This window comes from Triticum dicoccoides, chromosome 2A, assembly GCF_002162155.2.
Source record: "Triticum dicoccoides isolate Atlit2015 ecotype Zavitan chromosome 2A, WEW_v2.0, whole genome shotgun sequence".
In the NCBI taxonomy this organism is placed as follows: Eukaryota; Viridiplantae; Streptophyta; class Magnoliopsida; order Poales; family Poaceae; genus Triticum; species Triticum dicoccoides.
This window is the reverse complement of record NC_041382.1, coordinates 5,465,445-5,478,047: the sequence shown is the minus strand read 5'-3', so window position 1 is coordinate 5,478,047 and position 12,603 is coordinate 5,465,445. Positions and strand designations below refer to the sequence as shown.

The window sequence follows — 12,603 nt, the reverse complement described above, 5'->3', positions numbered from 1 at the left end:
GTCTGCTGGAATCTCGGAGTGCGTGAGTCACAGTACATATAGTCGATTATTGACGACCCAGATGCAGTTAGATTTCATCGAAACACATTCCTTGTATCAAAGTTAATGGAATCTAATCGGGTTATATGATGTTGCCATGACACATGACGCGGGCTGACCAAATCCCGCATAAATGATATATCTGGCAAGAATGAGTTGTAGGTCTTTGGATCATGTTGTCGGAGCACTTAAATTGAACAACGAGCAATACACACACCACGGATAATCAACCTAATAACCAGTCATGAAAGTAATATTGCAAAATATCATCAAAAATATTAGGCACAAATGAATCCGACCAATCACTTACATCTCCCACGCACAAGGGAGTTACTCTTGCATGACAGAAGAATAACAACCAAACACAGAGATCAAATGAAACGAATCATATCAATATTTCAATAGTTTGCCACAGTAAGACTAATGACTAAACAACTCACGATCTCTATATCAAAGTGCAAATAGAGCTTACAAATTCTATCCTTAAAAGTTGGAATCTCTATCTAATGTCAGCATGGTCTATTGTAGAATGGAGGATCATGTTGGAGAGGAACGTGTAATGACATAAGTGAAGTAATTCTCCTCCAGATCTCTCTACGCCTGCTCTGGTCGATTGACTTGTCCCTCCTATTGCTTTGTTGCCACTCTCCCAGATAAGGAATTTGTTTGTGTAGATGAGGGTAAGGTGACGACGCATTGTACGTCCGCTGGGGGGAGCGATCCTGCTAGTACCATGTGTCGTCTTCTGTTCTGTTGATGCCAGATGCACTTCTCCCCAAACGGAAAGTGGCCCATCATCCAAATACAACTCCAATGCCTTCCAAAAGTAGTAAACTGCAGAAAACCACCACATTGTCAGGTAGGTTTGCAGAAAACACGTGTTTACAGTTTTGTGACAAAAACCATTAGTTTTAGGCTTAATCTTTTGCAAAAAAAAACACCGAAGGGAGGCTGGAGCTATTTTGATGATGATTATGACAGGTGGGTCATGCTCGTCAGGAGCTGACTTGGCAACAAAACATGTACGAGTTGGCTAGTCTTTCTTTCGCCTCTGGCGGTTTTCGACCCATAAGCTGCCGCCATGTCTGCCTCCGGTCGTCCACATCCTGCTCGGGTTCAGGGCGGTCGTTGTGCTGGTCGCCAGGCCACTACCGAAGAGGTGCAGCTACAAGCCACCACCAACTAGAGGGAGGAGAGGAGGAGCAGGGACCGGATGGCAGCGGCGGCGTGAATACCCAAGATTTGGCCCAAACAAATTAGTAGATGTCTCCATTCAATGGCCCACAAGCCGACAGCCCACACAGCATGCTGGCTACATGCCTACAGGCCTACAGCCCAGCGGAACACCTCGTTACATTGATTCGTTCGACCCCAATCCATTCCCCAACCTAACCTAGCGCGAACGGCGGCGGCGGCGGCGGTGTGGCCAGTACTGCAAGCAACGGCCAAGGGCCAACGGAGCCGGCGACGGGCGACCAGGTTCCATTCTCCTTGTCGATGTCTTCTCTTAGTTCTCTAATTCTCTTCCCCTAAGGCCCTAGGTCCCAGTCAGTTCCTAACTTCCTATGGCGTACAGATTAGAACGATCCAAACACTAGTTTGCTAGATTACAATTTTGGTATTTTAATGTAGTTTGCTGGAACAATCAGGTTGCTACTTGCTAGTACATCTAGTTTGCTAGAACGACCAGGTTGCTAGCAGTACTAGTTTACTAGATTACAATTTTGGTATTTTAATCTATCAATTTTCAGAGGGTATAACAGTTTTGGTAGATTGCTGATCTATTTTTTTTCTGACCTTGTATCATAGATGAAGAAGGGTGTTAGCATATTTGCATTGTGGGAAAGAGCTTCGAAGGCAAAGAAAACAGGTTCCACATCTATTGATCTACATCAAATCCTTTGCTGGTTTGTAATCTTTCTTAAATGCTAGAGATATTGCCGCAATGCCATTTTGTTACTATTATGCATATATGGCACCAGTACTAGCATATGGTCATTGGCTCATTGCCGTCGGTATTGATTCTGCCAGTAGCTACTGCTAGTGTTGAAAGTGTTGTGTTGTTTGGTTCATATACTACATTTAGAGCAAAAAAAAATATTTGGATGAATACCCAGCCTTCATTTTCTGGCGCCCCCACTGCCGGATGGCAACTGGATTGGTAGGCAACAACGATGCTAGGGCCCGGCAGCCCCTCCTCCCAGAGTTCTAGCCACGGATCTCGCTGGCTGGCACATCGAGACCAAAAGCCTCGGATCTGAACAGATCCCGTGACCTGAGATCTTCAAAGGTTGGTCGCCGTGCTCATTCGCTGAAGGGGAACGGAGTTCTTCGACTCCACAAGACGCCGAGCACCGCTACTCGGTGACACCGTCAGGGCTGTTCCTCCAGTCCCTCGCGTGCATCTCTGACCATGTGGATGGCATCACGATGAGCAAGCCACCGCTCCAGCTAGTCCTTGCCGCCCATTCAGGCCGTTCCGCGACCTCCCCGTGCCCGTGGCGAGGAAACCACCGTTCGACCTAGCTCTCGTGCGTGCATGCATGCCTTCCCCGCCTCTGCATCTTGTTGCCCGAGCCTCATCAAGCTCGTTGCTGGACGATTCGGGAACAATTAAAACATGAGGGTGGGCTTTGGGCCCATCTAACAATTACTGAAAATTTCTAACAGCCCATGTGAGTTATATGGCGGGTGGTGGAAAGTTTAGTCCCACCTTACTAGTTGAAGAGGAGTTGAACCTCCTTAATTATAAGGGATTCTCTTCCACATGCTATTGGAGCTTGAGAAGAGAAGTGGTTCCCACGCGCTCCTCCTCTGCCGCCCGCCTCGCCACGCCTCACCATTGGCTAAGTCCACCGCAGATCTGTTGATGCACTTGCCATTTCTTGAGAAGCCTGTCCCAGCCATCCTTACGAACTGTGACAATCAACCCATTATTGTCAAAGTAAAGAGTTCAAAGGACAACATGAAGTCCAATAAAGACATAAGCATGAGATTAAAAGCTATCAAAAATTTAAGGAACTCTGAAGTGATGGTATTGGATTATATCCAAACTGCTAAGAATCAAGCAGACCCCTTTATTAAAGGGCCATCGAGTGTTGTGATAAAAAATGCATAAGGGAGATGGGTATGAGACCGACGTGAGTTGCCATGGTGGTAACCCAACCTAGGTGATCGGAGATCCTGTGAAGTAGGACTTGGAAAAACAAGCCAGTGGTGAAGTGAGGAGAGTAACTTTACTAATCCACTCCGCTGGAGATGCAATACTCTCAGAAATTGTATGGTAAGTTGACTAATGTCTTAATGTGTTCCAAAGCTTATACAAGCAAGATGCTATTCTACAGAGTGGTCTTTGGAGGAACACACCTATATGAACCTGACTGTTGGTCATAGTCTATGAGATTGGGGTGATCTCTAGTAAGCTTAAGAATAGGCCAGGAGTGTGACTAATATGCTCCACCCGAGGGTCGGCCTTTGACTGTCTAGTACGAGTAAGACATGTGGTGAAACTTCTTTATGCCCAACTGGCAATTCAAGGCATAGTCCATTATTCAATTGTGAAGGAGCGTAGCTACTTGCTCTAAGTGGAGTTCAATGTTAACCGTTCTTCACTGATATACTGGTATATCAAAACAGTGTTTGTAACAAAGGAAAAAATGGGCCCTTGAGACCTGGTGGGGGATTGTTGAAATATGAGGGTGGGCCTTGGGCCCATTTAACAATTTCCAACAATCTCTAAGGTCCCATGTTGATTTTACGGCACTAGGGGTGGTGGGAAGTTTAGTCCCACCTTGCTAGTTGGAGAGAAGTTGGACCTCCTTATAAGGGATTCTCTTCCACACGCTATTGGAGTTTGAGAAGAGAAGTGGTTCCCACGCGCTCCTCCTCTGCCGCCCGCCTCGCCACGCCTCACCATTGGCTAAGTCCGCCGCAGATCTATTGATGCACTTGCCATTTCTTGAGAAGCCTGTCCCAGCCATCCTTACGAACTGTGACAATCAGCCCATTATTGTCAAAGTAAAGAGTTCAAAGGACAACATGAAGTCCAATAAAGACATAAGCATGAGATTAAAAGCTATCAGAAATTTAAGGAACTCTGAAGTGATGGTATTTGATTATATCCAAACTGCTAAGAATCTAGCAGACCCCTTTATTAAAGGGCCATCGAGTGTTGTGATAAAAAATGCATAAGGGAGAAGGGTATGAGACCGACGTGAGTTGCCATGGTGGTAACCCAACCTAGGTGATCGGAGATCCTGTGAAGTAGGACTTGGAAAAACAAGCCAGTGGTGAACTGGGGAGAGTAACTTTACTAATCCACTCCGCTGGAGATGCAATACTCTCAGAAACTGTATGGTAAGTTGACTAATGTCTTAATGTGTTCCAAAGCTTATACAAGCAAGATGCTATTCTACAGAGTGGTCTTTGGAGGAACACACCTATATGAACCTGACTGTTGGTCATAGTCTATGAGATTGGGGTGATCTCTAGTAAGCTTAAGAATAGGCCAGGAGTGTGACTAATATGCTCCACCCGAGGGTCGGCCTTTGACTGTCTAGTACGAGTAAGACATGTGGTGAAACTTCTTTATGCCCAACTGGCAATTCAAGGCATAGTCCATTATTCAATTGTGAAGGAGCGTAGCTACTTGCTCTAAGTGGAGTTCAATGTTAACCGTTCTTCACTGATATACTGGTATATCAAAACAGTGTTTGTAACAAAGGAAAAAATGGGCCCTTGAGACCTGGTGGGGGATTGTTGAAATATGAGGGTGGGCCTTGGGCCCATTTAACAATTTCCAACAATCTCTAAGGTCCCATGTTGATTTTACGGCACTAGGGGTGGTGGGAAGTTTAGTCCCACCTTGCTAGTTGGAGAGAAGTTGGACCTCCTTATAAGGGATTCTCTTCCACACGCTATTGGAGTTTGAGAAGAGAAGTGGTTCCCACGCGCTCCTCCTCTGCCGCCCGCCTCGCCACGCCTCACCATTGGCTAAGTCCGCCGCAGATCTATTGATGCACTTGCCATTTCTTGAGAAGCCTGTCCCAGCCATCCTTACGAACTGTGACAATCAGCCCATTATTGTCAAAGTAAAGAGTTCAAAGGACAACATGAAGTCCAATAAAGACATAAGCATGAGATTAAAAGCTATCAGAAATTTAAGGAACTCTGAAGTGATGGTATTTGATTATATCCAAACTGCTAAGAATCTAGCAGACCCCTTTATTAAAGGGCCATCGAGTGTTGTGATAAAAAATGCATAAGGGAGAAGGGTATGAGACCGACGTGAGTTGCCATGGTGGTAACCCAACCTAGGTGATCGGAGATCCTGTGAAGTAGGACTTGGAAAAACAAGCCAGTGGTGAACTGGGGAGAGTAACTTTACTAATCCACTCCGCTGGAGATGCAATACTCTCAGAAACTGTATGGTAAGTTGACTAATGTCTTAATGTGTTCCAAAGCTTATACAAGCAAGATGCTATTCTACAGAGTGGTCTTTGGAGGAACACACCTATATGAACCTGACTGTTGGTCATAGTCTATGAGATTGGGGTGATCTCTAGTAAGCTTAAGAATAGGCCAGGAGTGTGACTAATATGCTCCACCCGAGGGTCGGCCTTTGACAGTCTAGTACGAGTAAGACATGTGGTGAAACTTCTTTATGCCCAACTGGCAATTCAAGGCATAGTCCATTATTCAATTGTGAAGGAGCGTAGCTACTTGCTCTAAGTGGAGTTCAATGTTAACCGGTCTTCACTGATATACTGGTATATATCAAAACAATGTTTGTAACAAAGGAAAAAATGGGCCCTTGAGACCTGGTGGGGGATTGTTGAAATATGAGGGTGGGCCTTGGGCCCATCTAACAATTTCCGAAAATCTCTAAGGTCCCATGTGGGTTATATGGCACTAGGGGTGGTGGGAAGTTTAGTCCCACCTTGCTAGTTGGAGAGAAGTTGGACAGGTGGGCCTTGGGCCCATCTAACAATTTCCGAAAATCTCTAAGGTCCCATGTGGGTTATATGGCACTAGGGGTGGTGGGAAGTTTAGTCCCACCTTGCTAGTTGGAGAGAAGTTGGACCTCCTTATAAGGGATTCTCTTCCACATGCTATTGGAGTTTGAGAAGAGAAGTGGTTCCCACGGGGTGCTCCTTTGCCGCCCGCCACGCCTAGCCTCATCATGACGCGCCACAGTTTCGGGAATGAGCCGAGCTGAGCTGACATCTATGCGCTTATTTTTCCTAGACAGGAACGGAGAGTCTTTCACAGGTGGACCACGATCTGCGGCGCAGATCATGGGCTATTACTGACTCAGACGTGGGTCTAACCCACGTCTCTCCACGTGTCTGCTAACCCTAGCCGCCACGCGAATTAGATCACATCCGCCTCCAGACCCACGTATTTCCATTGTTGCTTCTGCCGCCGGTGATCCCATCCCGTTCGCCGCGTACACGGTCAACGGGAGAGTAGGCCTTCGGAACCCCGACTCTCCAAATCTTGTACGGGAGAGGGGTGATTAGGTTTTTGGGCAGCGTCTCCTATGCGACTCCACGCCACCGTTTGTCCACGACTGCCACATCGCCTACGTCCGCATCGTCTTCATCATCATGTCCACTGACGCCGACAAAGCTATTGCTGACCAGAAGGTGGCCGCCATCACTGCTGCTATGGCTAACTAGCCAACTGGAGGGTATAACATGTTTATCCCCCTCCTGTTTCTTTCTGTCTTAGCAGTTAGCTATGTGCTTAGATGTGTCTACAATATGCGTAGTACATGTTTATTTAGATCGCAACCAGTATGTCATTATTTCTGTCAGTGCCATCCTAGTGATTTATTTTTGGATTAAATTAATCAGAAAATTGCCTATTTACTCAACATTCCAAAAACCTAATTTGTGTAGGCATTTTTCGGCTAGTGGCTTTGCCGCTGCACTCCGCATAAGTTTACCGGTACATACTTTAAGCGTCGGCAGACCAAAACCACCTTATGGCTTACGGCCATGAACGTGTTCTGGACCGTCGGTGTCCCTTCCGCGGAAACGATTGCTCCTGAACAGGAGAAGGTGTTCAAGAAAGCCACCTCGTATTCCTTGAAATAGTTCTAAGTGTGATCGGATATAAGTTGGTTGACGCATATATGAGAGATCTCTTGTAGACCCCTTAAAATCGCGTGGCTCGTATAATTCTGGCAACTACATGGGATTGGCCCGATTTTTGGGCCAGACCAGACCCTATATAGTTTCCCCGGCCCATAAATTTTTTACAATGGCCCGAAAACAAACGCCTCCCTCCACCCCGCGCGCGCAGTATATGTCCAGGTCCGCGGCCATAATATGGGTCGAAATCGTATCCCCGCACTGCCGTGACCTAAATACGTCGCCCCTCCCACCGATCTGCCATGACATGGGGCGGCATGTAGAGCTCTGGCCAGCGCGGTGGCGATGACCCCGAGCTGAAGCGCTGCGTTGTCGCCGATGCGGCGAGGAGGCAGTCGGCCTGATGGTACACCAATCGTGGCCTTGAGCCGCCTCCGTCCCTCCTCCGCACCAAGATGGAGGAGTACGACCACCGCCGTGCGTGGCGCTTTGACGCGGGGAGCTCCTAAGGCGCGGTGAGCTCTTCGGCCACGCTGCTACTTTCGGTGAAGAGGGAGCCCGTCGAGCTTCCACCCCTCCACACAGTCAAGAGGTAGCTGCGGGAGGAAGCACCAAGGTTCGGCACCATGAAGATGGAGCCGGGGGAAGAGCGCCCGGACGACCGAGGTGTCGTCGACACAGAGGACTACCTCGTCGGGCTCGAGGTGGACGCTTACGAAGCGGCGCGTGCCGAGCGCATTGCGCAAGAGCACGAGGCAGAGGAGACGCGTCGCCGGTGAGACAAGGTGATCAATGCGCTCCTCTACGAGCAGGCGCTCGCCGCCACGCGCGAGTTCGGCGCCAAGAAACGAGGGATGGCTTCCGGAAGCCGTTGAGCAAGACAATATCTACATCGATCTTGTCTCCAACGACGGTGAGGATTGAGCGCCGCAGCCGCTGTAGCGTCGCCGCCGCACCTAGAGAGCTCCGGTGAGCTCCATTTTTTGCTAGTTCTAGGGTACGGCGGCGACGTAAAATACCTTTGCAATGTATCGATGAACAAACTATCTATATATCACTGTGTTCTTCATTTTGCCCGGGAAAGATTGTTTTTTTCAAATTTTATGGTTTTAATTGAGGGCTCTGTTCAGCCGCAGCCGATTTCGCCCCTCAAATCGTGGTTTTCTTGGCCCTTATCTGCGGTATAAAGGTCGCGATTTTAAGGGGTATGCTAGAGATGCCCTTAACAAACATACTACTCCCTCCGTAAAAAGTAGTGATCTAAACGTTTTTATATTTCTTTACAGAGGAAGTACTAATGGTGTTTATTTATTTTATCGTCTAGAGTGTTTATGTTGTTTATCCATAAGAAAGTGATCTTGACAAAGAATAACTTGGTAACACGTAATTGGGAGAGTAGTAAACAATGTTGCTTTTGTGATCAAGATGAATCGATCCGACATGTGTTTCTGAAATGCCCACTCGCAAAGCTACTACGGCACACAGTGCGTGTGGCCTTTAATGTTGGTCCTCTTGATACCATAATCATTCTATTTGGGACTTGACTAAATGGGATAGACCCTAAGTTAATGGCACATATTCGAGTCGAAGTGCGTGCATTACTTTTGGGCCATATGGATCTGTCGAAACCACGTGACAAATCATCACAAATTTTTTGCAGGTAATATACAGAGCAACTGGCCGGATCCGTATGTGGTCGTGTGGAAGTCAAGAAGCATATGACTTATGGGTGCAATCATTGAGAGACGATAGCACGGGATACTTAAAATTAGTTTGGATGGCGGTCTAACAATAGGATAGGTGTATAGTTATCTCGTCCTATTTTTGCCGGTCATGGCATTGATTCGGCAATTTTCTTAGCTCATTTTGAGTTTTCTTTATCGTACTACATACTTGTTAGATTCTTTGTTTAATAAGATGGTTGTATGCATCGTTTTGATGCAGAGGCCGGTGTAATCTTCCTTTTTTTAAATGACTATATCACCCTCTCTTTGTTTTTATACTTTCTTTTTCTTACCTTGTATTATCCTCGCCGTCGTTGTTTCTCCATCGATAAACATACACATGCGACGGTCGACAACGAGAATGCTCATCTCTTCTGGCATCTCCACAAATTGAGGCGTTACTAATTTCCAACTCAGTCACTCTTCTCCTCCCTAATTTTCTATCTCCATTGAACCCGTGACTTCTTGTTCCAAGCATTTATTTTTTCTATTAGTGAACCCACATGCCATCCTCTTTGTCCATTCACTTCACTCCTCCAAGTTTTGGTTTACATCCGCAAGTTATTCCTTCTACAAAAAAACATCTAGCAACATCCTCCAAGCGTTGGTATGCTCGATGTCTTCGATCACGACATAGACCTTCACTGTCGCAATGAGTCAATTAATGCGTGCTACAAGGTGATTAGAGAATTGACATGTTTCGGCATGTTATACGATTGTGGACAGAAGATTCGTCTACGCTTGCATGGAGGTCCATATACGTTTTCACAGAAGTGCAGTCATCGTGGTAACGAAAGCTGTCTCAGTCTCAGGCCGGGCTGATCGACGAGTCACGAGTCACGACACTACATGGGCAACGTCTTCCTCCCATGAACGAGCTTCACTGTCAGGAAGAAATCAACTGACGTGCGCTGCCAGTTGGGGCCTGAAAGGTCCTCCTCTAGCCTTCTGGACATCTTACACCACTATCCACGTCTTAATTTTGCACCACAGGACAGTCCACGAGGAAACGGCCGACAGTGTCCTGTGGAAAATGGTGACCACAGGCGTGTGGAAAAGATGCTCCACCACTGAACATAGCTTGCATTTTTTTCTATAGATAAACGGCGCATTTTATTGATTTAAAATGTAGCATCAAGCGGATACAAAAAATGATAAACGGCACCCACCACAGCATAGCTAAGATGCACACTAACAAAAATTACCCAGTCTATCATTAGTGAAAGAATGGCATATTGGCAACACTAAAATCATATGGGACTAACAGTATGCCTATGCCGAAGAAGGAGGTGGACCAATCTAAAGATTATGCTGTTATCCATGTTGGGTAAAACCTCCACGACCATCCGCTCCAACCACATAAACACGGATTTGAACATCGTATGGTACTCTGTTTGAAGCTAGTGAGTGAAACAGTAAATACTGCATAGGAGAAGTTATTTTTTTCCATTAAAAATAATATCAATTCTACATAGCCAAAACAATCATTGTAAGACACACACCCTCACCCTAATTAGCATGCTAAACTTATTTGGTACTCCATCAAGCGAGTGATCAGATATATTGTCAGCGCTTGTGGGCGTATAAAAATTGGACTACTTGGATGGATGACCACGTAGAATGCACACCCTTGCATTGAAAGAAGAGGTGTTTGATTGTCTCAGCAAGAGTACAAAAGCTACACTTCTTGCTTGCTTGCCGGTTGCAACGAGTGAGATACCACATGAAAGCATAAACTTAAGTGGTGTCTTCAATTTCCAAATTTGTTTACTATCGTCTGTTGGAATCTCAAAGAGCGTGACTGCATAGTATATAGAGTCGAGTGTTAAGGACCCAGATGCAGTTAGATTTCACCGAAACACCTCCCGTCCTTGGGTCAAGTAAATTTAATCTAATCATGATATAAGATGTTGCCATCACATATGAAGTGGGCCGATCAAATCCTGCCTTAGTGATATATCTGGCGGGGATGAGCTGTAGGTCATTGGATGATGTTGTCTGAGCACTTAAATTGGACAACACGCATGAAACACACCACATATAATCAACCTAATAACCAATCATCAAAGTAATATTGCAAAAATATCATCAGAAGTATTAGACACAGATGAATCTGACCAATCCCTTATATCTCCCACGCCCAGGGGAATTACTCTTGCATGAGAGAAGAATAACAACCAAACACAGAGATCAAATGAAAGGAAATCATATCAATATTTCCATAGTTTGTCACAATAAGACGAATGATTAAAAAAACGCACAATCTCTATATCAGAGTACGGATAGAGCTTACAAACTCTAGCCTTAAAATTTGGAATCTCTCTCTAATGGTGGCGTTATCGATCGTAGAATGGAGGATCTTGTTGTAGAGGAACCTGTAATGTATCTAAGTGAAGCAATTCTTCTCCAGATCACTCTCCCCTGCTCTGGTCGGTGGGTTTGTCCCTCCTGCTGCATTGTTGCCTCTCTCCTAGTTAAGGAATTTGTTTGTGTAATGGTTAAAAAAAATGAATTTGGGGGAAGGTGACGACGCATGGTGGCTGTGGTGGCTCACATCAAGGGTTCACTACTAACAGCCAAATCTTATATGGAGTGCCTGCAATAGTGCTAGGTGCTGTCATTCTACTGGCTGATATTGAATGTTGTCGTGCATGTTGTAGTTGGCTTCGATAGGACCTTGGGAGGTTGCGTTTTCTTTCTTTTGTGTATGTGTGCTCGTGTTGACTCTGTGCATTCTAATTGTGCAAAGATCGGGTGCCTACTCATGGCATTTGAATTTTTATGATATGGCATTATGAGTAGTTAAAAAAGGTTCTTTATAGAAAAAGGCTGCTATTTTCCCTGCTGTGCCCTCTTTTATCCATCCACTTGTATGCTTAATTCGTTTCTTCCCCCGTCACATCCTTCGTCATGGTCAAGGTCTTCACCCCATAGATCATTATCACAAAGGATCGAATGCGCCACTTGAGCTCGGGTGAATGGTTACTGCTCTAACTACAAAAAAACAAACACTATGCGGTAAGCTCCACGCATAAGTCGATTCTGAATAGCCGCACACTTTACTTGACTTTTGAGTCGACGCTGAAGCGTACGTGTCAGTGCCTATGCCAACTACAGACTATTCAAAAGTCAAGAAGAGTGTGCGCTCATAACTGGTAACGTATATGGTCATTCTAAACTTCTGTACAAATCCTTTATATATAGACCAACAAGTAGCATGGTGAGGATACAACAGAAGAGACCGGCTAGCGCAGGAGCTTTCATTTTGCCATATCATGGCTTCGAGTAGGAGGTACCACATGGACATGGTTCTTCTACTTGTTGTACTAGAGATCATTCTGCTAATTGCGACCACGTCTGGAGGGAATATCACGCGAAATCACTCTTGTCTACTGGGATGCGGCGAAGGTACGCGTTCTGCCCTATTGTAGGTTTAGTCTGTGAAATGATTAAGATTTAATAAAGTCAAAATTAAGTTTTAATAAACCACAAAATTTTGCAAAAATTTAAATTTGATTTTATACTGAAGATATACCTAAAATAAAAAAAGTGTGGTAACTGATGTGTCAAAAAGGAAAACAAGAATTAACAATCTTGCTACTACAAAGTTCCTTTTTTGCATTCAGGGAGATTGTTAAAGTGATATTGAACATTTTTTTTGGGGAAAAGAGGATCAACTCCGGCCTCTGCATCATTACCATGCACAGAGTCATATTTTATTAAAGTTCAAGAGTATCAATGTT

At 45.4% G+C, this 12,603-nt stretch overlaps 1 long non-coding RNA gene across 1 annotated transcript; it reads left to right on the top strand.

Annotated features, from left to right (window-relative positions):
• The first annotated feature begins 1,403 nt into the window (after window positions 1-1,403).
• LOC119358569 lies at window positions 1,404-9,094 on the top strand. The gene is made up of 3 exons (XR_005172254.1): window positions 1,404-1,518; window positions 1,849-1,909; window positions 8,797-9,094. It is a non-coding gene; the product is annotated as an uncharacterized LOC119358569 (long non-coding RNA).
• Window positions 9,095-12,603: the final 3,509 nt, after the last annotated feature.